A 25,718-nucleotide genomic window follows, 5' to 3' on the forward strand; every position below is an offset into this window, starting at 1 on the left:
CAGTGGACAGTTAGCTGACCTGTAATGGACAAACTATCAATATTAGCATTACTATTTTATCTTGTGCTATGTCATTTTAGAATCTAGAGTCTGAGGAAAGGCAAGGGCCTAAGGAATTTTTAATCTCCTTTGCAGGACATATCCCACTTTCTCTTTAATGTTCCATTGTTTGTAGAAAGCAGTAGCTAATGCACTTGACCTATAAGAAGCTATGACTAGGGCTGGGTGGATTTTAAATCAGGTTCATTTTTTTAAGACACAGCAAAAGGCTGTTTTCAAAATAATTTTTTGGTGTTCAAAAAATACCTTGAGTGATGAAATTAAATATTGACTTTGTTTTGTTTTGCACGCTTCGTATTTCTAAAACTTATGTGCTATCTTTAAAAATATCCTTCCTCTCTAATTTTTTATTATCAGTGTATATGTAATGAAACTAATGTATTAGGACATTAGTGTGCTTTATGTACCAATGTCCCAGGCACACTGTTCCTTTATACTATGTGAACAGTAAGATAAACACGTACTCACAGGTGTAGCATGCCCGTTCTTACTGTCTTGATGCTTTTATTTTTATTTCCACTCACCTCTGGGGGCTGGTACTTGACATCAAGCACTCATTGCTCTCTCTAGAGCTCTGATGATGCTGGAAATTCTTTATAGCCAGTCCTGACAATAACACTGCAAGATGGCTTAATAAAGCTAACATTTTCATGGGAAGGAGAGAAAAATCAGTAGTGACTAAAACAAATGTAGCATTTGGGATATCATTTGAAGAAAACAGGTATGTTTTTGAAATCTTGGCATACAAAACTGATTGCAAGCCATAAGTGCTTTACATATGTGTGACTAGATATTTCATGAGCTTGTACATATTATCATCTGGTAAGGTGGTAATTTTAGTATTTACTTCTACCACAAAGACATGTTGCAATGTTGCTACCAAGGAACCATTTGGCTTCTCATATTAGCACATATTGTATGGTATATTATGTCATATAATTTATATGTGCTGATGATTCTTTAAAAAATGTTTGTTTGTTACATAGGTGTTTGATCTGTGTGTAAGTCTGTGTACCATGTGTGGGCCTGGTACCCTCAGAGTCCGGAAGAGGGAGTCAGATCCCCTAGGACTGGAGTTACAGACAGTTGTGGGTGCTGGGAATTGAACCCAAGTCCTCTGGAAGGCAACCAGTACTCTTAACTGCTGAGCCATCTCTCCAGCCTCTCACTGGTAATTATTGATAGGAATTTTCATTTGTGTCAAACCTTAAAAATACACACAATGTCTGTAAAATATATTCATAATGTCCTATATTCTGTGTATTATATTTATATTCTATGTATGATGCTAAATGCTGAATAGATTAGAAATGAATTGTTTTATTTTCAAATAATTCAGGCCCAAATCCCTCATGTATTTCCATCAGTGATTCAGATGCTTCACAAGATCCAAAATTTAATATTTGTTTTTTGTATTTATGAGTAAAATATTTTCCATATATATCAATTTCAAATAATAATGAAATAAACTTATAACAACCACATACCAGTATTTCTAAAAGTAAATAATCAACACAAAAGTAAAAAAAGAGCATAAATTGTTGCATATTGTGCACCTGAAACATAAAAATTTGTATAATTTTAAAATATAATTTAATTTTTATTAGTCCATGAAAATTATACAGTTTTTCTCGATGCTCTGTCTTCCAAACTACGCCTTTAATCCTAGCACATAGGAGGCAGAGGCAGGCCGACCTCTGAGTTCAGGACAGCCAGGGCTACACAGAGAAACCTTTCTGTCTTGAAAAAAAAAAATCAACCAACCAAATTTTATTTATTTTATTATAAATAAAAATAATCTTGATTGTTGAATTTGGAATTTGATAGTATGCTGTAGTTTGGTGTGTAGATCATGTGACCTTACTTATATTTAAATAACTTTCCTTGCTCTAAAAAAAAAAAGCTTAATGTTTGTGTGTAGTGTTTTTACATATGTGTGTGTGAGTTTATGTATGTATGTGTTTGTGGTGTATGTACATGTTTGAGTGTATGTATATGTGTGTGGTGTTTGTATATTTGTGTGTGTGATGTTTGTATCTGTATGTGTCTGTATGTGTGCATGCTGGTGCTCCTGTGTGCATGCATATGGAGACCAGAAGTTGACATCTGCTATCTCCCTCAATTGCCTTCTATTTCATTATTCTATGACAAAGTCTCCACTACACTTGGAACTAATCGATTTAGCTGGGCTAGCTGGCCAGCAAGCTCGGGGCTGGCCTGTGTCCTCTCCCTCGGTGCTGGGGTTGCATGATACCGTACCTAGCTTTTGGTCCTCAAGCTTGTGCAGACCCTTACTGAGAGGGCCTTCTTCCAGACCAAGTTCTTTTGTTCATAATATAGTGGAAAGCCTAGCATTTCCTAGACAGTTAATTTGAGAGGCAGTTTGGAAGTTGGGCACAAAAACCTATCTTAAAATTTTCCTTATGCTGAGCTAAATTTTAAAAGTCAAACCATTAATAAATTTCAAACATTTTTTTTATCAAATTCAAAACACTTTTTATCACAATGAAGATAAACTATATTAGGAAGGGTAAGATTGTTTTAGAACATAAAAATAAATTGTAGATAAAAATGACAGTCTTAGAAATTTTGGTTTCTGTTTGTTAATAATTCTTTTTCTATGAAAGTTGACTTCTCAGTACTTTGAGTAAGAGATTTTGAGATTCAGTTTTATGTTGTAGCTTGGTAGTCCTAGGATTTTAAAGTCCCTTTGTAATATTTATTATAATAAATTTTTTTCAAAAATATTCTAAAGAGTTGGGTGCAGATTAAATAATTTTTTACACTGATTTTTTTTTATTAAGAAATTTTCTACTCACTCTACATACCACCCATAGATCCCACCTCTTCCCTCCTCCCATCTCCCAGCCCTCCCTCCCAGGAACTGTGTAAAGTCTAGTCTGTTTTTAACCAGCCCAATGTAGGTACTGATCAGTCCAGAACGCCAGAGCAGTACAGTTCAGCCAGCAATCTATGCTGGGCTGCCTTGTTCATGGATGCTGCAGACTTCCATGGTAACTGCTATTGGAATGTTTCATGTTTTGTTTCTTTTACATATTAGAGCAATTTTTCTTTTCATATTTATTTAATACCAGCTGTGCACAGTATGGCATCATAGAAATCAATGTGAAGAAGACAGATCTGCCTCTTACCTTCAAGGAACTTTCTAGTAGGGAAAAGAAATAGTAAGAAGATAATTATAAATGTCTTAAAAGCCCAAGTATAATTTTTCTCTTGAAAAAAATCATAAGGAAATATTCTGGGTTATAGTATATTTTTCTATTAGAAAACTTTTTTTTGTCTCTCTCTAGAGAAAGGTTAGTGATTTCATGGAAAATGTACTACTCTGTATGCTGCCTATATTTTTTTCCTGGTTCCTACACTTAACAATGAATGACTTATAAAATAACAAGATCTTAATTCCCACATACATTTATTTATTGCAGTTGGATCAGGAGTAAGGACATAAGACACTACTTAGTACTGAAATTTAAGGGAACTGCTAATAAATACTGCAAATGTGGAGGGTGTTGCTGTAAAGTAAGTTGTTGAATAGTGAGGCCTTTTGCATCTCAAGATCTATTTTTCTAAAAATTAATTTATTCAGCAATTATAAACATATCCATGCCTTCATATATAACTGTTCATACTGCTTAAATTAGTGATGATAATGTATGAATAGGTCATATTTACTGAGTGATTGAGTTTGAGATAGGCACTGTGAGAAGTACTTTGCAAATATTATCTTTAAAAGGAGACCAATACAAGAGATAGGATCAGTGGACTCTCTTTTGCAACTGTAAAGCACTGTCACTTGACCGAGATTAGAAGTCTGAGAATTGAAGTAGTTGGTTTGGAGGCCTGGCTCTCTGATTGCAGGGTCCACTCTCATCAAAGTCTTGCAACTTCTCAGTATTAGTAATTGGTGTTTGGTTTTTGTCTTTTTTTCTTTGGAGAATTTTTCCTACTCTCTATATGGACCTTTCATTTACTTACTTTTACTTTTGCTCATTTATCCTCTTTATTTCAAAACTTTATAACTAGTGTCCTTAATTAGAATTCCACTATATAGAGTAATATTAAAGGATGCCATCCTAGTTGACATCAGTTGTAGCTGCTACAGGCATCTCATACTATGAAAGTCACTTTTCAAGCCAGGCGTGGTAGCACACACCTTGAATCCCAGAACTTTGAGAGGCAGAGACAGGAGGATCTCTGTGAATTTGAGCCAGCTTGGTCCACATAATGAGTTCCAGAACAGTCATAACTGTCAAAACAAAAAATACAAAACATAAAACAAACAAAACAGAGAGAGAGAGAGAGAGAGAGAGAGAGAGAGAGAGAGAGAGAGAGAGAGAGAGAGAGAGAAAGGGAGAGCCACTTCTTCATCCCCTAAACAGAAAGGGTCTGGTGGCAGCCTGTCACAATTACCTAACCTCCTAAATTATAATTTCATTCTAGACTTTGTAACACCTGTCTTTCTCTCTGTAACACTCATTGTCTAATATTGAAATGCTGTTTTTAAAAGTATAATAGATTTTTAGTAAATGACCCCTACCAGTACATATCTTACATAGGAAGGTGATCCTTGACTAGACCTGGTTAAGCCTGACAGAATAAATAGTTATAAATCCCTACTGCATTAACACTACATTGGAGTTTCATGATGCCTGAAACTAATTCTCAGAAGATTCAGGGAAATGGGGAGAGATAAAAGGGGAAGGGAGGGAAACATTTATGTAGTAAAGTGAAGCAAATGTAATGAAAGAGAAAGGGGGATACTCGTGTGCACGGTGATGTGAACATGGAAGCGTGAACAAGGTGGGGTTTAGGTGAGGAGTATAGTATTTACATGTAGTTTGCAGCCTTTCTGTGGGCTTATAACTTTTATTGAGAAAAATATGTGAGAGAAAGCATAGGCATTCCCTATTGTTTGAGGTTTCCCTATATTCTATTCCTCTATCTGTACATAGCTGATAATTATACTTTGGTATCACAGAAAAATTATTGCCTAAATAATGACATTTTCCCACAAAATATGTATTCAGCCACTATGTATTTTTAAATTTTTGATTTTTTATTACATTGTCTATGGATTCTTAAGAAATTCTTCCTTTTTAAAAAATAATGGTATTAAGTTGATATATTTTGTACTTTCCTTGAAAATATCTAATATAGTCACACATCTAGATTTTTAGACTGTAATCATGGTAGAAGCCATCTAATCCATACCTTTCATCATTTTATAGATGAACAACTAGTACAGAGTGGTAAAGGTTTTGCCCACGACAGTAAAATGCTTCTGTACTCGAAACCCTGCTCTACTGACTCCACTTTCCCGGTGTGCGTGTGACGGACTTTTAACACGTCACATGTTTATTCATCATTCACTCCAGGCATCTTCTGTTCTTTCCTCCTTGTTTTTTCCTATCCTTTTTGATAAACTTCTAATCAAAATTTCAAAATAGATTAAATAGGGAGCTAATGCTGGGATGATGCTTCAGTGCCAGGCTTTTGCTGTCTGCTAAGGGTCTGACAGAAAAGAGAGACTTAGATACCATCTTCAGAGATCTTAAAAATCTAACTCAGTGCTAGATGAGTATGGTCTGCATGCATTTCCTTCTGTTCTTTTCCTGGTTCTTCTGGTACCTCTTGCATAGTATTTTTAGAATGTTGTTGCTTGTATCTATGTTCCAAATGATAATGTGGAAAATTTTCACTTTTTTAAAATAAGGAGTATTCTATAAAATTTAAGAAATTGATGATGCATTTAGAAGTGTAACTAGGAGAGATGATGAAGTTCCTTATGCATGACCGTCCGCTTCTCAGTGTTTACTGCAAGTTGGGCTCCCTAATCTATTGTTTCCAGTTCAGGCTATCTGTAAGAATGACCATGGGATCATTCTAAAAACAATTATTTCTTGGATCCAACCCATGCTGGTATTTTAAATTAATTGTCCTGGAATGAAGTTTTCTCCTTTATGTTGAACCAAGAGCAATTCTTTACCACTTCGTTATACCTCATCTCAAATTCTGGCATTGGTTGAATATAAGCAATGGAAAAATTACTAAGTTCAGATAATCAAAGATTAGATTTTTCTCTGTTCTTTACAAAGAAAATGAACATTCCTAAAAATTGATGTCAAAACGGTCCTCTACTGCCTTGCGAGTTTGTAGGAATTCACATCCCGCTCTTGCCTCCGTGTTTCTCATGTTTTAGCACACAATTCACCCTGAAGGTTTCACTCCTACCTCAGTGCTAATCAACAGTTTTCCGGAGTTATCTGCTGCTGGTTGCTTGTGTGTGGACATTCCCAGAGAACCCTGTGGTACCTGAGTCCATTCTGCAGGCTTCTGTCTCCTTCCTCAGAACTCACTAAGGTTAGGAAATAGGAGGAGAGGTCCTTTTTATTTTTGTAAGTTCTTTGGCCTTCTCAGATAAAGTCGGATAAAGATGTTACTTTGTTCTATGTGTCTTCTTACTCTTAGGACAAAATAAAGAAAAGTGGCATAGTGGCTCATACTAGTAGTCCTAACAGAGGCCAGGGCAGTAGAATCACTGTGAATGTGAAGCCAGTCTGGACTACAGAGTATAACCTAGTCTCAAAAACCACAGATATGTATTTCTTTATAGTTACTTTTTACTTAGCCTTATTAAATATAGTAACAATAACATTTCCTAAATTACTTATATTTCTTTTTTTTTCAACCTGTTTAGTATGTGTCCTGGCTGGTGTGTGTGTGTGTGTGTGTGTGTGTGTGTGTGTGTGTGTATCCAAAATACATAAACATTTATATGTATGCATGATTAGTGAGAAATTTATACAATATTCTATGCACTTAGTGACTGACATAATGAGTTAGATGTGTAAGGAAATGAAAAATGCTATTAAGTATTTATTATTATTATTATTATTATTATTATTATTATTGAACAAACTTTGGGTCTTTCTAGTGTACTGTTTTGTACTTTTATTCTGTAATTACCATCTTGTGGGTATAATCCAACATTTCTAATAAGAGGAAGTGATCTTGTATGAGAAAGTTGGCTCAGAGTGAATATACCCTTATAGCTGAGACCCTTGTGGAAAGTGAAGGAGTTCCTTGTCTCTAGTCCCACAATGCTGGTTGTTATCTGTTCATCTGTATAAAAGGAATACAGGAAGGATGAATCTCAGACTAATGCTATTGGCTTCCTGTAGCAGGTAGGTAAGAGTGTTCTAAAAAGAGTAGGGGATGCGGAAGAGTAAGGGTTGAAAAGAGAATGACATTTTTCTGACTATATACCATTTTGTATGCTTTTGACTCCTAGAAATACATTAATCCCTCATACTATATATCATATATACACAAATGTATATCATTGATATGTCTGTTTGTCTATCTACTTACCTGTTGTGGTGGTTTGAATAAAAATGGCTCCCCTGGGCCCATAGGTAGTGGCCCTATTAGGAGTTGTGGCCTTGTTGTTGTTGAACTGTAAGCAAGCCCCGATGAAATGTTTCCTTATAAGAGTTGCTGTGATCATACTGGCTCTTTATAGAAACATAAACCGTAACTAAGACATCTGCCTACCTGAATAAGTCATGATGGGTGAAACCTAATATGGAATAGAGTTATGAATAATAGTATATAATCATATTATTTAGTTAGGTTTCTATTGCTGTGTTGAAGCGCCAGGAATAAGAGAGGCTTGGGGAGGGAAGGATTTATTTCACTCATGCTTCCACATAATAATTCACCATCTAAAGTAGTTAGGGCAGGAACTCAAGGAAGGTAAGAACCTGGAAGCATGAGCTGCTACAGAGGCTATGGAGGAATGTTGCTTACTGGCTCTCTCTTCATGGCTTGCTGGGTCTTCTTTCTTAGAGCAACAAAGACCACCATCCCAGGGGTGGCACCACCTAAAATGGGCTGGGGCCTCCCATATCAATCACTAATTGAGGAAGTATCTTACAAGCTTGCCTATAGTCAGATCTTATGGAGGCATTTCTTCAGTTGAAGTTCCTTTCTCTCATTTGACTGTAGCATGTGTGAATTTGACATTAAAAACCAGCTAGGACACATACTAAATAGGTTGAAAGAAAAAAAATATAAGTAACTTTAAAAAAATGTTACTGCTAGTATACTTAATAAGGCTAAGTAAAAAGGAACTATACAGAAATACATTGTATAAAAAGTTGTTTCCTAGTAACATACTGTTATAGAATGTTGTTTTAAGATGTGTTACTTTTGTTTATGTTGCATTTATTTAACTCTGTGAAGCTGTGTCACTGTGCCTGTCTAAAACACCTGATGGTCTGTTAAAGAACTGAATGGCCAATAGCAAGGCAGGAGAAAGGATAGGCAGGGCTGGCAGGCAGAGAGAATATATATAGAAGGAGAAATCTGGGAGGAGAGGAGAAAAAAAAGGAGCCAGAGAAGGAGGAGGACTCCAGGGTCAGCCACCCAGCTACACAGCAAGCCACGGAGTGAGAGTAAGATTTACAGAAGTAAGAGAACAAGAAAAGCCCAGAGGCAAAAGGTAGATGGGATAATTTAAGTTAAGGAAAGCTGGTTAGCAACAAGCCAAGCTAAGGCTGGGCATTCATAATGAAAAATAAGCCTCCATGTGTGGTTTATTTGGTAGCTGGGTGGCAGGCCCCCTAAAAAGAGAGAGAGAGAGAGGAAAAAAAAACTGAACAACATACATACATACAAGCACATTACAATAAAGATTTTAAATGAGGAAGTAGTGAGAGGACAAGATTTTTCCTATTGTCAAAAGATGTTATAAATAATAAGAAAGTTCATAATGATTCTAGGGATCAGAAGAATCAATATGAACTTATATGTACACACATTCAAATTTAGAAACAGAGAGAAATATGTGCCTGTGTGTATGCCCAAGTTAGAATACTTGTTTCTAAGAGATATTAAAGTAGTAATAACCATTGATAGTGCACAAACTAATTCCCAAATCCTAGTCTTTACACGCCTTTGGTAAGAAATCAGATCTTTTCAGAGAATGATTGGTTTCAGAGTTGGGAGGAAGAGCTCTGGGATGATCTTGGAATTTCTCATAATGTCAAATCCAGAGTGCTCTGAAATGGATAAGCACAGTGTAGAGGACACAGCAGTATAATACAGACAGTACAGTAATGATAGGTACCCAAAGGATAAGATATTATGAATAGGCTGGGTAGTGGTGGGGCACGCCTTTAATTCCATCACTCAGGAGGCAGAGCTAGGCAGGTTTTTGTGAGTTCGAGGCCAGCCTGGTCTATAGAGCGAAATCCAGGACAGGCACCAAAACTACACAGAGAAACCCTGTCTTGAAAAACCACAAAAAAAAGATATTATGAATATATAATAAAGTAAATAGCCACATATATTTTAAAATAAGAGAAAAGAGATAGTTCTTCCTTTTAGCATTCAGTGGAGGCAGCAGGATTACAAGTTTGAAGCAAACCTTGGCTATATGCTAAGACTCTGCTCCACCTGCCTCTGGCCAAGAAAAGATTTGCTGGACTATTTTCTAGAACATTGAGTATTTTAAAAATATTTGCTGGACTATTTTCTAGAACATTGAGTATTTTAAACACTTGTTCAATGTTCATTGTATGAATGGAAGAAGGTCATATGTGCTTCAAAGTCTAAACATGGTATAGCTAGAAGGATACTGGAGATGAGACTTGTCTTTATATAATATATGTCTCTGTTTCATTGCATCTAGTCCATATGGATATTTTAAAACAAAATCAAACAAGATATCAATGAGTTGCTTTACACATACCACTTATGGCTTCTTATGACTTGGTAACACCAGACATCATTTCTACACCTACTGTGGGGTGTCAGAAGCTATTCTCTCATTGTAGAACTACCATACAGTTCATGCTATTTTAAAATAGGCCTAGAGTATTAGGTACTCAAGAGTTATTTGTGTTTTCTTTAAACGTTTACGAAAGAAGTCCTAAGGTACTGGTGTTTGCTGTCTTCATAAAAACTCACAGGAACAGATCCTTAGCATATATCTTTAATATTTCCTCCCATGCCCAAATATCTGCATTAGGATTCTTTAGGTTTACCTTCATGGAGCATTAGCTGCTGTCATTGGTGAAGAGCTACATTTTGCTGTAGAACCTGACATAATTTCTCATTTGAACAGCACACCTGTTTTAGAGATTAAGAATTCTAAAATGGGTCATCAGGGCAGTGTTTCTTCTGGAGACCCATCTTAATGTGTCTGAACCATTAAAATAGATTTTTGTAGGTTGAGTGACTTAAATAACAATTTCTTTCTACAGTTCTGCAGGCTTTAGAGTAGAGTACCAGATGATGTGTTTGTATTTCTGAGGTGGAAAGAGTTTACTAGTGTCTTATATAAGGATAGTCATTCCATTCAGAATGGCTGTACCCTTATGATATCCTAAATACCATCATATTGGGAATTAAGAGCAGCTAACATTTCCATTTGAGAAGCACACACAAACATTCAGATAATTGCAGTGGTGTGTAGAGATTCTACTAGGAGAGAAGATGTAAGGCTGCCTGGATCTTTGGTTATGGCCTCTTCTCTTCCAAACAGTGGCATAGCGTTATCAGAACTCTTCCTCATCGCTGCTAGTGTCCATCCCCTTTCCCTCTGCTTCCATAATCACACACCGCTCTGCTCTGCACTCCTCCTTCTTCCCTTTTGTATGCACAGCCATGACAGTCCAGGATAATGCCTTAGTTTAGGATCCTTTACTTAATCACACTTACTGAATACCTTCTTGAATACACCTGTTGGAGATCAAGCCTCCTTTAAGATTAAAGTATTAGTATATTATACCTTAGTGACAAGACTTTTGATAAGGCTTTTACGTCAGACATACCTAGGCTTGAATCTTTTTGTTTGTTTGTTTGTTTTTTGAGACAAGGTTTCTCTGTGTAACATCCTTGGCTGTCCTGGATCTTACTCTGTAGATTAGGCTGACCTCAAACTCACAGAGCTCCTCCTGGCTCTGCCTTCCAAGTGCTGGGACTAAAGGCATGCGCCACCACCACCTGGCTTAGACTTAAATCTTAGCTGGACATGTGATACTGACAGAACACTTGGTTGGTTCTTAGTTATTTTAAAGTCCTGTTTAGTCTATTTAGCCCCCTTGGCTTCTGATTTATTTCCTTTGATCAGTAAGGTATTTCACTGGGTTAAATGTCAAATGTGAAAGATTAAATTGTTTGTTTAGTTCTGGGCACAGAGAAAGGCGTTAAATTACATTAATATAACGTACAGAATAAAGCCAGATACAGTGGTATAGGCCTGTAATTCTAGTACTTGGGAGAGAGATGCAGAAGGATCCTGAATGGTCAAGGGTAGACTGAGCTGCACAAGATCCAGGTCAGTGGGAGTTACATAATGGAACCTTGTCCCCAAAATAAAAGCAACCTCTATCCCTCAAATAGAATGAATATATTATAGTGGACACATGGCAAGCCTTGGGTATTTTTGTGCACATATACTCTATATGAAATGAAATTTATATATTAAATAGTACTGTTTGATAACTATATACACATCTAAACCATGAAACCATTGCCACGATCTAAAGGTTTCTTCCTGCCCCTTTGTGATCACTCCTATCTGCCTAACCCCCAGGAAACTATTGATCCCTTGTCACTATAGATAAACTTACATTTTCTAGAATTTCCTATAAGTGGATTTATCCAGTTGATACTGTCCCCCACCTTGCTTCTTCTGCCAGCACAGTTATTCTGAAGTCTGTATGTGCTGTTCCACATTCTTTTCTACTCTTAAATAGTATTCTAGTATGTGAGTACATTAGAATTTGTACTTTTATTTTAATTAATGACAACTTGCTATTTCCAGTGTTTTGATTTTACAAATACAGGTGCTGTGGAATTTTATGTTGCTGTCTTTGTGTGAATATATTTCTTGTCTCTAGTAAAGTCACAGTTGTAGAATAGCTGGATCTTGTGACAGGTTGATTAGAACATGTCTCTTTTTTTTGTGATTTCCAGGAATTTTACTGAATATACTTTAGTTGAGGGAAAAGCATCACATATAACACACTGTCAATAGCATAGGAAAATTGGACAAATCCCCTTGTGTCATCTTCAGTCTGTAAAGCCCCTTTTCCTTTGTAATTGTAAAGCCAATTTTCCTTTGCTTTACTTTCCCCAAACCCAAGACTCTTATTAGCTGTGAATAATGGTGCAGTAATGTGAGACCTCTCAGCTTCAGAATCTCTCCTTTGCTCGTGGGTTTGCTCTGAGATGGTACTGTACTAAGAGTTTCTGCTGACCTAAAGAGAAGACTTCTTTGTCCAGGACACTGGCAGGCAGAGGATGGGAGATGCTTGTTCCCAAGACACTGACATAAGGAAAAGAGGTCTTAGGATCCCACAGCGCATGGGATTCCAGACAGCTGGGGTCTGTCCTGGTCATTGAGTAAGCAGGTGTAGTGGGGATGGAAGTTTCTTCTAGATAGTACAGTGACAGTGGGGGCTGACAACGGGGTGGCAGGAGCAAACGCATTAGCCACTTGGTATTTCAGCAAGCCATGCAGTTCTGGAGAAAGAAATCAGGAAGGAGGGTGGGAACACAGAGGTGAGCTGCATTCAGAAAGCAGGGTTCACTCCCCAGTGAACCTCAGAGCCCTCTCAGCACTGCAGGGCTTCCTCCATGTCCCCCTTCAGTTTGTGGACTAACCCTAGCAGGCTGGGGCTCTCCACAAGTCGAATATTGTGGTGAACACGTCTTGCAGCTACTTTCTCTAAAGCTGTGTGTAGTTTATTCCAGGCAATGGTCTTTTCTTCTATTTTCAGACCTGTTAAGTAGTGGGTGATCACCTTGTCTTCTGATTTCTTATGAAATTGTTGTTAATGGCCATAGCAGAAATGAATATCTTGCTCCATGTAACACACAAGATTCTTCATATTCAGTGCCTTCTGGAAATTTGCCTGTGCTTCTTCATATTGGTGAGTTTATGCCTGCACTTCAGCCATGCAAACTTAAGCCATCTCAAATGTGGGCCTGAGTTTCACAGTCTCTTGAAATTCACAAATGGCCGGCCTATTGTGCCAATTTCTACACATTGCCCTGTCTTCTAGGCTGCCTGTTTCTGGATGTCATGTGTTGGATCAGCTGTTACTTGTAGCCCTATTTGGTAGTGCAGGTAGCCAGAGGCAGGTGATGCCTGCAAGGCCTTGTGTAGTAAATGGAGAGCTTTGTCTATGCAACCTTTCTTTCAGTAAAACTTGGCTGCATGGCCAAAGACATAGGGTTGGCTACTGAGGGCTTCTTCAATGTATGTTTCTGCTTCAGCTGTTTCTCCTAACCCCTGAAGCTTTAGGGCAAGATAAACTTTAATATATGCATCTTCTGAATTTAACCTGACAGCCTTCCTTAGGACTTCTAGAGCAGTATTATTGCCATCACAGTCTTGGCGATAGACTACAATAGCATAGCCAATGTTGTATTTAGGGTTTTCATGCTCCACTTTCAGAGCCTATACAAAGCAGGCATGGCTCATTTATAATTCTGTCCTCCACACTTCAGCAAGGGCCCAGCCTTGCTCACAGTCTATCTCAGGACACTCCATCCTATAGTGAAGGGGACTTACAAATTCTTTGCAAGTGTTCTCCACCTTGTCCAGGTAGGTATGGGCTTCTGGCAAGCTGCCCATGTGATAATGCACCCAGGCACATTGCCCCAGGTCACCAGGCTTCTCTTGCCCAACTGCTCTCCCTGGATCAAAGCTTCTGCTTCTTTCAAACTCTGCAGGGCTTCCTCATGCTGGCCTTTCATGGTGTCTCATGTAGGCCAGGAGGTTGAGCATTCCCACTGGGTTCATCTTGTATGGGAACTCAACCTCCTCGAGAGTCTCATTTCCAAATCAGGTATGTCAGTGTCTTCAAACAGCAGCTTCTGTGTGAAGTGACATCTCAGCTGAATTAGATTCTCCTTGACCTGAGCACCACCAGCATTCTCTCTTCAAGTGCCCTGAGGTAATATGGGGGTCACTCCAGCCTCTGCCCCACAGGCACCTTGTCAGAAACATGTTGAGCTCAGGACATGCTCTACTTCCTCTAAGCTCCTCCATTGTGGGGGCCCACAGAGGGAACATGTCTTTTTAAGAAACTTCCAAACTGTTTTCATTCCCACCAGCAGTGAAATAGAGCTCAGATTCCTCTACATTTTGCTAATACTTGTGCCTGGTTTTTTTTTTTTTTTTTTTACTTTAGGCAGTCTAGTAAATGAGCAGGGCCATTTCACTGTGGCTTCAATTTTTATTTTCCTAATCACTAATAAAGTTGTAAATTTGTATGTGATATTAGGTATTCACATGATGTAATGTGAACCATCTATTCACACATTTTGCCTATTTTATTTTTTTTTGTTGTTTATTTTTGAGATTGTTATTACATTTCACTTCTTCCTTTCCTTCCTCCAAACTCTCCCATATATCCTTCCCTATTCTCCTTCAAATTCATGGCCTATTTTTTCATGAATTGTTATTGCATGCATGTTTCTGTTTGTCTGTGTTTATATATTTCTAAATATAACCTGTTGAGTCCCTATGTTACTTGTGTGCATGTTTTCAGGGCTGACCATTTGGCACTGGGCACAATTGGTGTGCTCTTCCCTGCGGAAGACTACCTCTCTCACTCCCAGCTTTTCTGGGTTGCCTGCAGTTCTTTAGGTATGTTTGAGGCCCTGTGGGCTTTTCTCTGTCCATTTTTGCACGTTCATTGGTGTCCACTGTGTTCAGCTCACAATTGGATGGTCATGTTGGTGAGACTTCACAGGTATAGCTTCTGATATTACTAAGAAACACAATTTCACAGCAAAGTCCCTGATCCTCTAGGTCTTAAAATCTTTCTGCTCTCTCTTCTGCAATGATCCCTGATCCTTAGGTTAGGTATGGGTATTTTCTAGATGTATCCATTGATACTGGGCTTCACAACTCTGTATATTGATTGGTTGTGGCTCTCTGTAATGGTCTCCATCTGTTGCAAAGAGAAGATTCTTTGATTTGGGATGAAGACTACACTTATCTGTGGGTATAAGGGCCAATGTTAGTAGATTTTCATTAGGGATATGCTGGTTTAGTAAATTAGTAGATGTAGTTTCTCCTTCAATAACCATGATTTCACTATCACTGAGAAGCTAGCTAGGTTTCCAGTACCAGACATGGTGTCTTACTTAGGGTTACTATGGCTGTGATGAAGCACCTTGACCAAAGCAATTTGGGGACTAAAGTATTTATTATTCCATGTCACTGTTTATCATTGAAAGAGGTCAGGACAGGAACTCAATCTAGGCAGGAGCCTGGAGTAGGGAACTGATACAGAGGCCATGGAGGAACACTGCTTACTGATTTGTTCCCTCTGCCTTGCTCAGCCTGCTTTCTTATAGAAAACAGGACCAACAGCCGAGGCATGGTGCCACCCACAGTGGGCCTTCCCAATCAATTACTAATTAAGAAAATGCCCCATAGGTTTGCCTGTAGCCAGGCCTTATGGATGTATTTTCTTATTTGATGTTCCCTTCTCTCAGATGACTCTAGTTGTGTCAAGTTGACATTAAATGAGCCAGTACAACTGGTATCTCTCTTGTTAAGCTGGTTAATTAGAGAGCAGTTAATTACCACCAACTGGTATGTGTGCCACACCATGCTGGTCATTGATGTGGTTTGTAGGCATGATACCTGGGTAGGATTGTTGATGCCTCCCTCCTTTGGAACCTTACATAGCACCGTCTAGTACTGTGAAAGGCTAGAAAATTTCATATATGAATGCTACATTTGTATAATTTCCCTCTCCTCTTTCCTTTCCCCAATTTTCCCATGCTCTCTCATTCATATTTATAAATTATAAATACAACCTGCTTGGTTCATTTAGTGTTGCTTATGTATATGTGTTAATGCTTTCGTCTTGGGATTCTACCAAGGGTCTCATCCCTGAACTGAGAGGGACTGATTCTCCTTTAAGCAGCCATTAATTGCCTATAGCTGTTCATATAGGAGAAATTTACCCCATTCACATTGGCATACCAATTGGTATTGTAGTTTCGCAGGCCTTGTACAGGCAAGCATATTGTTGAAATTAATGTGTGCAATTTCATAACAGGCATCCTGATTCTCTGACTCTTCCATTCTGTCTGCCTTGTCTTCTGTGATGTTCTCTGAGCCTTAGGTATAGGGTTAGTGCTGGATACCCCTCCAACAATTGCTCTTTGTGTTTTGATCAGTTATGTCTTTCTGTAATGGTCTCTTTCTGCTGCAAAAAGAAGTTTGATGAGAGTTGAGAGAACTACATTTATCTGTGGGTTTAAAATAAATATTTATATGCAACTTGAAATTATATTGTTTTAAAGAAGTGACAGTAGTAAAGTCTCCTCTAAGTTCCATGACCTCAGCAGCCATGGGTTGTGGGCTAGATTTACAGTACCCCAGGTATGAATTCCCTTCTATTGAGGGGGCCTTTAGTCCAAGTAGACATCTGTTGGTTACCCCCAGGATATAAGCGCCACTATTTCACCTTTCTTGGTATCTTGAGGTTCTTGTCATTGTTGTGGTTTGTAGGAATTACAGTGAGATTACCATGGAAAACAAATACCTGTAATTTTTTCCCCTGCTTTTAACATGGTTTATTCTTGGTGCATTTACTTTACATATTCTTCTTTATGGATGTTATGCTCTTTGAAATTATTTTCCTGTGTGTATAGAGATGTTTTTTTATTTTCTTTTGTGTTTTTTCCTTTGGTGAACATATCTGCTTTTATAGTAATAGAATCTTGCATTTCAGGGGTCCTGTCAATCTTATATTCCAGGGATGTACTTTTTTTTTGATGTGTTAGTTATCCTTTTATATAGTATTGTATTGGTTAAGTAGTTTTGCAGGTACTATCTGTCCATTATGTGGGGTATTCATTTACAGCTTTTTTCTTAGTGCACCTGTCATGTTTTGGTATTAGGATACGGTTAGCCGTATGAAATGAACACAATAATTAGCCTAGAGAGCCTGACCAGTGAGCCTCCCCAGTGCTGAGATTACAAGGCATGCTACTACTTCCAGCTTTCTTTTTAAATGTGTGTTCTAGGGATTGAATTTAGGTCCTCAGCCTTAAACTACAAACATCTCACTAACTGAACTGTCTTCCTTGTCCTGTCTTACGTTGAATTTTAAATTTCAAATTTAGTTTTTAAAATATGTAGTGTTCTTCTGGACCTGGAGAGGTTGCTCAGTGGTTAAGAGCATTTGTTGGTCTTGCTGCAGACCTGCCAACACCCACATGGTGGCTCAAAACCATCTATAACTCTGTCTATAACTCTAATTCCAGGGAATCTGACGTCCTTTTTTTGAAGCTGCATGCACCAGAAACACGTATGTTGCACATACATATTTACAGATAAAATACTCATATATATAAAGTAAAATATGATAAAAAAAGCTATTTTTTATTTTTATTTTTAGATGTTTGAGACAGGATCTCACTATGTAGTCAAAGCTTGTCTTGAACTCACAATCTTCCTACCACAGCCTCCCAAAGGCTAGGCTTACATACAACCTTGGGCCAATATGTCTAGCCTGTATTTTCATTTTCATTCAGTTCAAAATACTTTCCCTTTTTGTTCTTTGATCAATGGTTATTTGAAATAGTTTGCAAGTATTTGGAGATTCTCTAAAGAATGTTGAATTAGTGATTTGTAATTTAATTCCATGTAGAAACCATACTTTATGATTATTAATATATTTTAATTTGTTAAATTTTTTTGTGACCTCAAATACAGTCTGTCTTGGTGAATATTCTAAATTTATCTAAAAAATTATGTATTCTGCTCTTGGTTCATCCAGTGTTTGTGATGTCTGTGAGGTTCACTTGGGTTCATCTGAAGATGGTGTTCATGTCTCTTTGGTTTTCTGTCTTCCTCTCTGATCAATTATTAAGAGAGAGGCATTGAATTCTGATTGCAATTTTCCTTCTGGCCTTGAGTAGTTTCCTATGGACGCTCAGTGACTAGTATTCTGGAAATACTTCCTTCAGGTCTCTGGTGTTCTTTGGGGGCTTTTTTCTCTTTGGTGCTTTGCCACCTTCTCTTGCTTACCTTTATCCATCCCTTGAAGTCTGAAGATGTGCTGGCATTTGCTGGTTCCTTTCTTATATTGTGGACTAGAAATTCTGCAGGAAGTGAGCTGAGGAAATTACAAGTCATACCTTGTTTTCTGTCATTCAGGTCCTTCTTCCTTTTGTAGCTTTAAGTCCAGTGTCTTGAAAATCTTTGTCTCATTTGTTTTATCTAGTGAGCATTGAACTAGTGGGTTTTTTTTCTTTAAACTAATTTTTAACTTCTCTGTTTATTTTATTGGTGCTTTTGCTTGCATGTATAGCTGTGTAACAGTGTCAGATCTCTAGAGTTACAGACAGTTGTGAGCTGCCATGTGGGTGCTGGGAATTGAACCTGTGTCCTCTGGAAGAGCAACCAGTGCTCTTAACCGCTGAGCCATCTCTCCAGCACCATGGTTTTGTTTGTTTTTTTTTATTTCTGGAGTAAATCATAATTTCACCCATTTAATTAAATGTGTTAAATCTCTACTTAATTACTTTATTTTAGCAGAAATTATGGGTTATAAGGCATGTCTGATATGATAATCATACAGTGCTAAATAACTCCTATAATATACTACAGAAGGATCTACAAACATACAGGCAGGTAGATATGTGTATTTGTGTTTTCATATACTTTTCAAACTCTAGTATGATGAGTAAAATGATCTGCCAACACTAAAAAATAATGAATTTTGTATAGGCCTAAGTGGGATGATGATGATATCTAAAACAGGTTTTTGAAATGTGATAGATTTCACCATGTGAAAATGGAACACTTTGGTATATGTATTTTTATTATGTGATAAACCACCCAGTTTCAATTAGATTTCATCTCTAGTGCCTTCACAGAATCATGAGGCAAACACTAAGTACCTCTGTTTCAAACTGTACTATGGAACTTTCACACATTCTGGTAGGAATGAACAACACAAAGAGAATGACATCACTGCTTTGCAAAACTGCATGGCAGTTTCTTGTAACATTACTGTGCAACCCAGCAGTCCTACTATTAAATGCTGGCTTTTTTGAGACAGAAATATAGTTCACAGAAAAAAAATCTGAATATTTTTGCAGGTGAGGTAAATGGTAGGTATATGACACAGAGATAAAGAAGCCAAACTCAAAAGTCTGTGCAATGCATGATTCCGTTTATGTGAACCTCTTGTATAGGCAAATTTAGAGATAGAAATCAGTAACTAGGTGTGGTGGTGCACACCTATAGTCCCAGCATTCCAGGTTGCTGAGGCATGGTTCGAGGACACAGAGTGAGACATCGTCTCAAAAGAATGAAAGGAGAAAAGAGAAGGCGGCGGCGGCGGCGGGGGAATATGAATCCTAATTGGTCTTTTTTGGGGGGGTTGGTTTTTGTTTGTTTGTTTGTTTTTCAAGACAGGGTCTCTCTGTGTAGTTTTGGTGCCTGTTCTGGATCTCACTCTGTAGACTAGGCTGGCCTCGAACTCACAGAGATCCGCCTGGCTCTGCCTCTCAAGTGCTGGGATTAAAGGCATGTGCCACCAACACCCAGCCCTAATTGGTCTTAATAATAAAAACCTGGAGCAGATATCAGGGTGAAAGCTGAAAGATCAGAGAAGCAGAGCAGCCAGCCACTAGAGAGACTTCTTACCTCTATTGAATCCTCAGAACAAAAGAGCCAAGCTCCTGTCTCTACCCTGCCTTATCACTTCCTCTCTCTGCCCAGCCATATCACTTCCTGTTTCCTCCTCCCAAGTGCTGGGATTAAAGGTGTGTGCCTCCCAAGTACTGGGATCAATTGCATGAGATCCTATATGCTGAGATTAAAGGTGTGTGCCACCACTGCTTGGCCTCTAGTGGCTAACTCCACCCTCTGATCTTCAGGCAAGCTTTATTTGTTAGAGCACAAACAAAATATCACCCTAGTGGGGATAATGAAAGAAGAGGAAGAAGAAAAAAATAATTGGACCAGTGGTTAAACAGTTGCCAACAGGGCGGGTCCAGGAACTGTTTTCCCTCTTGGTGTGATCAAATTCTGTGTCAGTTATCCTGCAGTCCCACAGCTATGCAGGGAAAACCAGTTAACATAGCAGATTCTTATTCTTAGAAAGGGATGATTACAAGGTAGAATCTTGACTGACATCTTGAAACTTGAATGGTATACTGTTCTTTACCCTGACAAATATTCCATAATTTATGTATCTCTGTTCCTAACTAGACTCTTTGTACAGTGTAGTTAATTGAAAACATCAGTTTATTTTCTGAGAGTCAGTAATTATGTTATGTGCTAGGCTGAGGTGCCTAAGCAACCAGTTCCAAATAGAAACTGTGGGAGCTCTAATGAGCTTCCCTAGAGAAACATTTCACACATGTTATTACAACTCACTGCTGAAAGAATTAAGTACATCCTGTGTGAGTGCATTGGGAAGATTGTGGAAGCGTATACCTGGTTTCTCTCTGCTTTGCTTCCTGTCTTTCACCCTTTGTTGATCCTGACTTGTATACTGCTGCTGTAAGAAATCTTAGCCCCAAGGATGGCTGTTTGTGAATCCCAGTGAAGCCCTGAATCTGAAGACACTCAAAAGGATTCTGATACAGCCATATACATTTGTTAAAACTCATAATAATGTCTTTTAAACAACCAAAATAAAAAAAAACCCAACTTATGTATTGTTTTAAATGTATTTACAAATTTTGGGAACCTATTCTCCATGCTGGGATGCCTTGCCCATCCATGCCATGCAGGGGGAGGAGCTTGGTCCTGCCTCAGCTTGATAAGTCATGCTTTGTTGACTCCCATGGGAGGCCTGCCCCTTTCTGAACAGAGACAGAAGAAGAGTGGATAGGGGAGGGGCTAGATGGGAAGTAGCGGGAGGAACTGGAAGGAGAAGAGGGAGGGGAAACTGTGGTCAGTATGTAAAATAAATGAAAAATTTAATAAAAAGTAAAAAAATGTATTTACAAAATAATTAAAAGTTCTTATGACTTCTAAAAGTAACCATTTATTCAAGATTAGAACACTGTCTTATGGATGACTTGGGCATAGAGCATAATCATTAGCTTATGCGTTATGTAGTTATTAAGTTTTGAAAATTAATTAGTAATTTTTACTATTGGAAATATTATCTATTGACCCTGTTACTTTTACCTTAAATAGTGGTGTTAATTACTGCTTTATATGTAACATGTAATAGACCACAGTTGATGGACTGAAGATGGAGCTGGAATCTTTGGAGGTCATATACCTAGAGAGAGAATTCTACAACAGCTGGTGTTGTAGAAATTAGAGAGAGAAATTAGTAGCAGGCTATTGCTGTGCTTTAGGCTGTATTTTAATCAAGCCCCAATTAGAAAATTTTTGCAAAGTGAAAACTGAGATCAGAACATTTTTCATTCTATGTAATCTACATAGATAGCCTAGTATAATAAATAGCTTTGATTATAATCTATGATCACTGAAAATTTTTTGGAACTGTACATGTGTAACTCTTTCCTCGTCATCAGCTTTCCAAAAGTGTCTTGCCTCAGTGGTACCGTTGTTAGAAGCTGTTGACAATCCCTGCTTGTTTTGAAGGTACCACACTACCTGCTTCTTGGAGCCAGTCTTCTGGTTGACTAGCTCCGCATTCAGCTTTCTAAGCATCTTTAGCCGCAAGGGGTAAATTATACCCTAGACACACCTGGTTTCTTTATCCAAACGCTTTTTTGGGGGGGCGGGGCATGTGTATCTTTAGTGCTATTTCTGCCTTCAATGCTTTCAAACTGTCAGAATTGTGACAATATCTAGAAGCCTTTGTTTTTCTCTTAGAAACATTACTCTGTAGGTTGCTTCTGTTTCTATATGTTCTCAGAACATTTGGCATATATTGGGTACGTGGTTTCTTTTTTTCTCACATACTTTAAGATACTTGTAGAACACATATCTATAACTTATTTCTATATTCCTAGTCCCTGGATCAAGACATGGCATATGTTACTGGGTCTTTCATGTGTGACACTGAGTGAAGGAAAGAGCAGATGTGGCAGCTTCTATGGATGTCTCCTCTTGTGGTTTTACATTTTCTCTTCTTTTTATTTTTATTTTTATTTTGTTTCCTAGCAGGATGAGATATGTCCTAAATTTGCTTAGGAATACAGAAACGAATTCTGTACCCAGGAGGAGATGCATTGTTTTCAAAGTATTCCTATTGCCTTCTCCTGGTATTGGTTGAACAGCCATGTTTTGGCAGATCCATGCCTGTGGAGGCAATGCTCATTCCCATGCCTGCTGTTGATGGGCTCGGCCTGCATGTTGAGTCTGATAGTAAACTTACTTGCTTTTATAGAGACACACCTCCCTCAAATCTTCCTCTAGAAATTAAAAATGCACATTCTATATCCATTTCTTTTCCACAGATTTCTTTTCTGTATACACAATCATGGTTTCTATTAATTTACCTAAGGTTATTTTAGTTAGGCTACATTTTTTAAATAAATATATCTAGGTACAAATATGAGCAATTGAATAAGTTTATTCAGGCTTTATTTGTATTGCATTTTAATAGAATAATTTGTTAAACTAAAATATATTTGTTAGTTTTTAAAGTTTGTGAGGGCTTTCCCTGCTCCAACCCTCTTTGTCCTTTGAAATTTTGGAGTGAAATAATCATCTTTTTATGAATGACATTCATGTTTCTTTAGCATCTTTTGTTTCTTTTGCATTTGCTTGCATATGTATACATGCTTGTATGTGTAGAATCTGGAGGTAGATATTAGATGTCTTCCATAATTGCTTACCACCTTTAAAGTGTTTTATTTTTCGTTTTGGAGAGGCATTTTTATTGAACTTTGGTGCTCACTCTTTGGCCGTGCTGTCTGGCCAGCAAGCCCTGATAGCCTTTTGTCTCTGCCTTCTCAACACTGGGATCAGAGGCACACACTGCCTTCACCAGCTTTTTATGTGGGTTCTGGGTATCAAACTTGGGTTTTTAATATTTGCTTAGCAAGCATTTTACCTCCTGAGTCATCTCTGCAGCCGTGTTTACTTCTTTCTGCCTTCCTCTTTGAAGTTTTCTTCACTGTTGTTAGCTAAATACCAGTAATTTTCAACTGTGTCAATGTAGTTGAATATTGGAGCCCACATGCAGGTATACACTCACCTTGTTGCCTGCACTGCATCTCTAGAGTTTTGCTTGGTTTGGGTTGTGTATTATTTTTTTTGTGCATTGTTTTTATCCCCCCTCACAAGTTTGTGTTTTTAGAGAGGGCACTCGAGTACTCTGAAACTGAGGTACTGGTCTTGGTTTTATGCACTGTTCCTTTTTATACTGATAGGCTTTGTGAATGTCCCTTTGCTTTTATTGAGCCAGTACTTTCACGCTCACTGTCATCTCTCAGCAGGAGATACAAAGCTGCTGATGGTCCAAAATTCTGAGCTTCTGAAAAGTTAAATTGTGATTATAGTTTTTCATGCATCATATTAATTTGCTATACTATGGGCCTCTATAAAAAGATACATGCTGAAATTAAGGTTGAGTTTGACTTTTGCTGAATTACCTTTTGGTATTTTTTAAAGATTTTTAAGTATGTTTTAGGCTATTTTCTTATTGTTTTTAAGTTGCAGCTACTTCTAGTGCTTTATACAAACATCCAGAAATTTTTTTATAACTGGGAAACGAAAAGGAAGAACTATAAATTTGGATAAAAATTGATGAATTTTATTACAACTGTTTGGTAATAAAAGTCAGCATGAATTTAAGGACTTACAGTACAGTATGATAGAAAACGTGAAGACAATTGTAATGTGATTGTTCTTTCAACTAATTGTGTAAAATAGTTTATGGACTGAAAAGCTACTTATCTTCATTTTTAAATCCCTTTTCTTTTGCTTCACTTGCATAGTGAAATCACTTGTTAAGTGTCTAATTCAAGATACACACTGCAATCCTCATTTGTAAAATCTAGTTTCCTACTAGCTTTTTCAGGTTTTCAGTCTTTGAAATAGTTTCTTTTGTGAGATGTTATGTTGATTATGTACCTCCTAATTGGGAGGAGTTTTTAAATTAAAATGCTGCACAGATTTCAGCAAATTTTTGCTTTTCGGGCCGCTGTTATAATAGGAGTGTGCTAAGTACCCATTTTAAGGAGAAATCTGCGATAGAAAGGATTTATGTGCTTCATATGCCTGTTTGAGAAAGTATTGCTCTTCTAGAATAAGGTCAAGATGGGTCTCTGATCAGTATCAGAAGAAGAAGGGAATCTATTTTCAAACTTTTTTAGAATTCAATTGTTTTTGAGAGCACAATATCTGTGGCGTATCGATTGTCAGGGTCTCGTAGTTAGTCAAAGGCTATCTCCTTTGACTCACCCCTTAGCATGGTGTCATCCTCCTTGTTGTGATAGATTGTTACAATCTCAGGCAGTGTAATTACACACTAGCCAAGTGGGTCATTTATTTCTTTACCTTCACCATTTACCAAAAATCTCCTTTATCTTTGGGAGCCAGATCTTTCTTTTGCAGTAAAAGCAAAATAATGGCACATAAAACATTAGATGTAAGAGCAAAGCACATTAAAATTATGAAGAGAATAACTTTTAAATAAGCAAACTGTTACATGTATGTAAAGTACTCAGAGTGTCTGGCAGATACCCATGTTGTTTATTATTTCTATTAATGTCAATGTATGAGTTTTAATGTTTGAGGGAAATGAAATATATAGATACTTTGCCTTGCTTTGTTACTTGCAATGTTTAATCTTAGCTTTCAGAAAAAATTTATGATTGGATTCATGAATAAACTCTTTAAATTTACTTAAAAACAACATATTAAATAGACTCAGATATCAGAAATGATGTAAGGATAACAGGTTTCGTCTTTAACCCATGTTCATCGAGAGCTTAACTTTCCTCCTATACCCTGAGGTTTTTTTTTTTCATAATAACTAAATGCATTAATGGTTTTTAATTTTACATATAAACACAACGTTTAAGGTTTCCACATCTAATTAATGACATATACTAATACAAAAAGTATAATACTTAGAAATTATTTCTAAACTGTTATATTTTCTTATATGACGTAGAAACAGTATAATTTTTAATGGTTGCTTCTTTACCTTTTGACTAAGATACTGTTCTTATCGGTTTAATAAAAATTTTAATGGTAGTCTCAATTGTGCATGTTTATGGTAAATAAAATGATACCTTAATACATATGTATAGACCTGATGATCAAGTCAAGGTAATTAGTATTTCTATCTCCTAAAACTTCAGAAAATTACTTTGATTAACAAGTAGCAATTTTATATATATAGTATTTGTTATGTATAGTGTGATATTTCAATACATGCTTACAATCTAAACTGATCAAACTGAGGGAATAAACATTTCTATTTTCTTGTTTTAGGGGCTTGACGCTTTCTGTTATTCATCAAATCTATAATGGATTATTGTGAATTATACTCCCCATTATGCTGTAGAAAACTAGTTACTTCTTGTTTTGTTCATAATTACTAGTTACATGAAGAAAAATACATTGTGTTTTCTTTAAAGGTATAGTTTAAAATGCAATCTACTTTATCTTAAAAACAAACACAAAATCGTTTCTT

General features: G+C 37.3%; 1 protein-coding gene and 1 pseudogene across 4 annotated transcripts in view; one reads left to right on the forward strand and one right to left on the reverse strand.

Moving 5' to 3' along the window:
• Positions 1 to 25,718, forward strand: part of Lrba (LPS responsive beige-like anchor protein) — a 563,056-nt gene that overhangs the window by 227,214 nt on the left and 310,124 nt on the right. The window lies entirely within an intron of this gene.
• On the reverse strand, positions 13,135 to 14,112 carry LOC128105841 (interferon-induced protein with tetratricopeptide repeats 1-like; annotated as a pseudogene).

The sequence above is a fragment of the Peromyscus californicus genome, unplaced genomic scaffold (genome assembly GCF_007827085.1).
Source record: "Peromyscus californicus insignis strain IS unplaced genomic scaffold, ASM782708v3 Scaffold_9__1_contigs__length_137607984, whole genome shotgun sequence".
Classification (NCBI taxonomy): domain Eukaryota; kingdom Metazoa; phylum Chordata; class Mammalia; order Rodentia; family Cricetidae; genus Peromyscus; species Peromyscus californicus.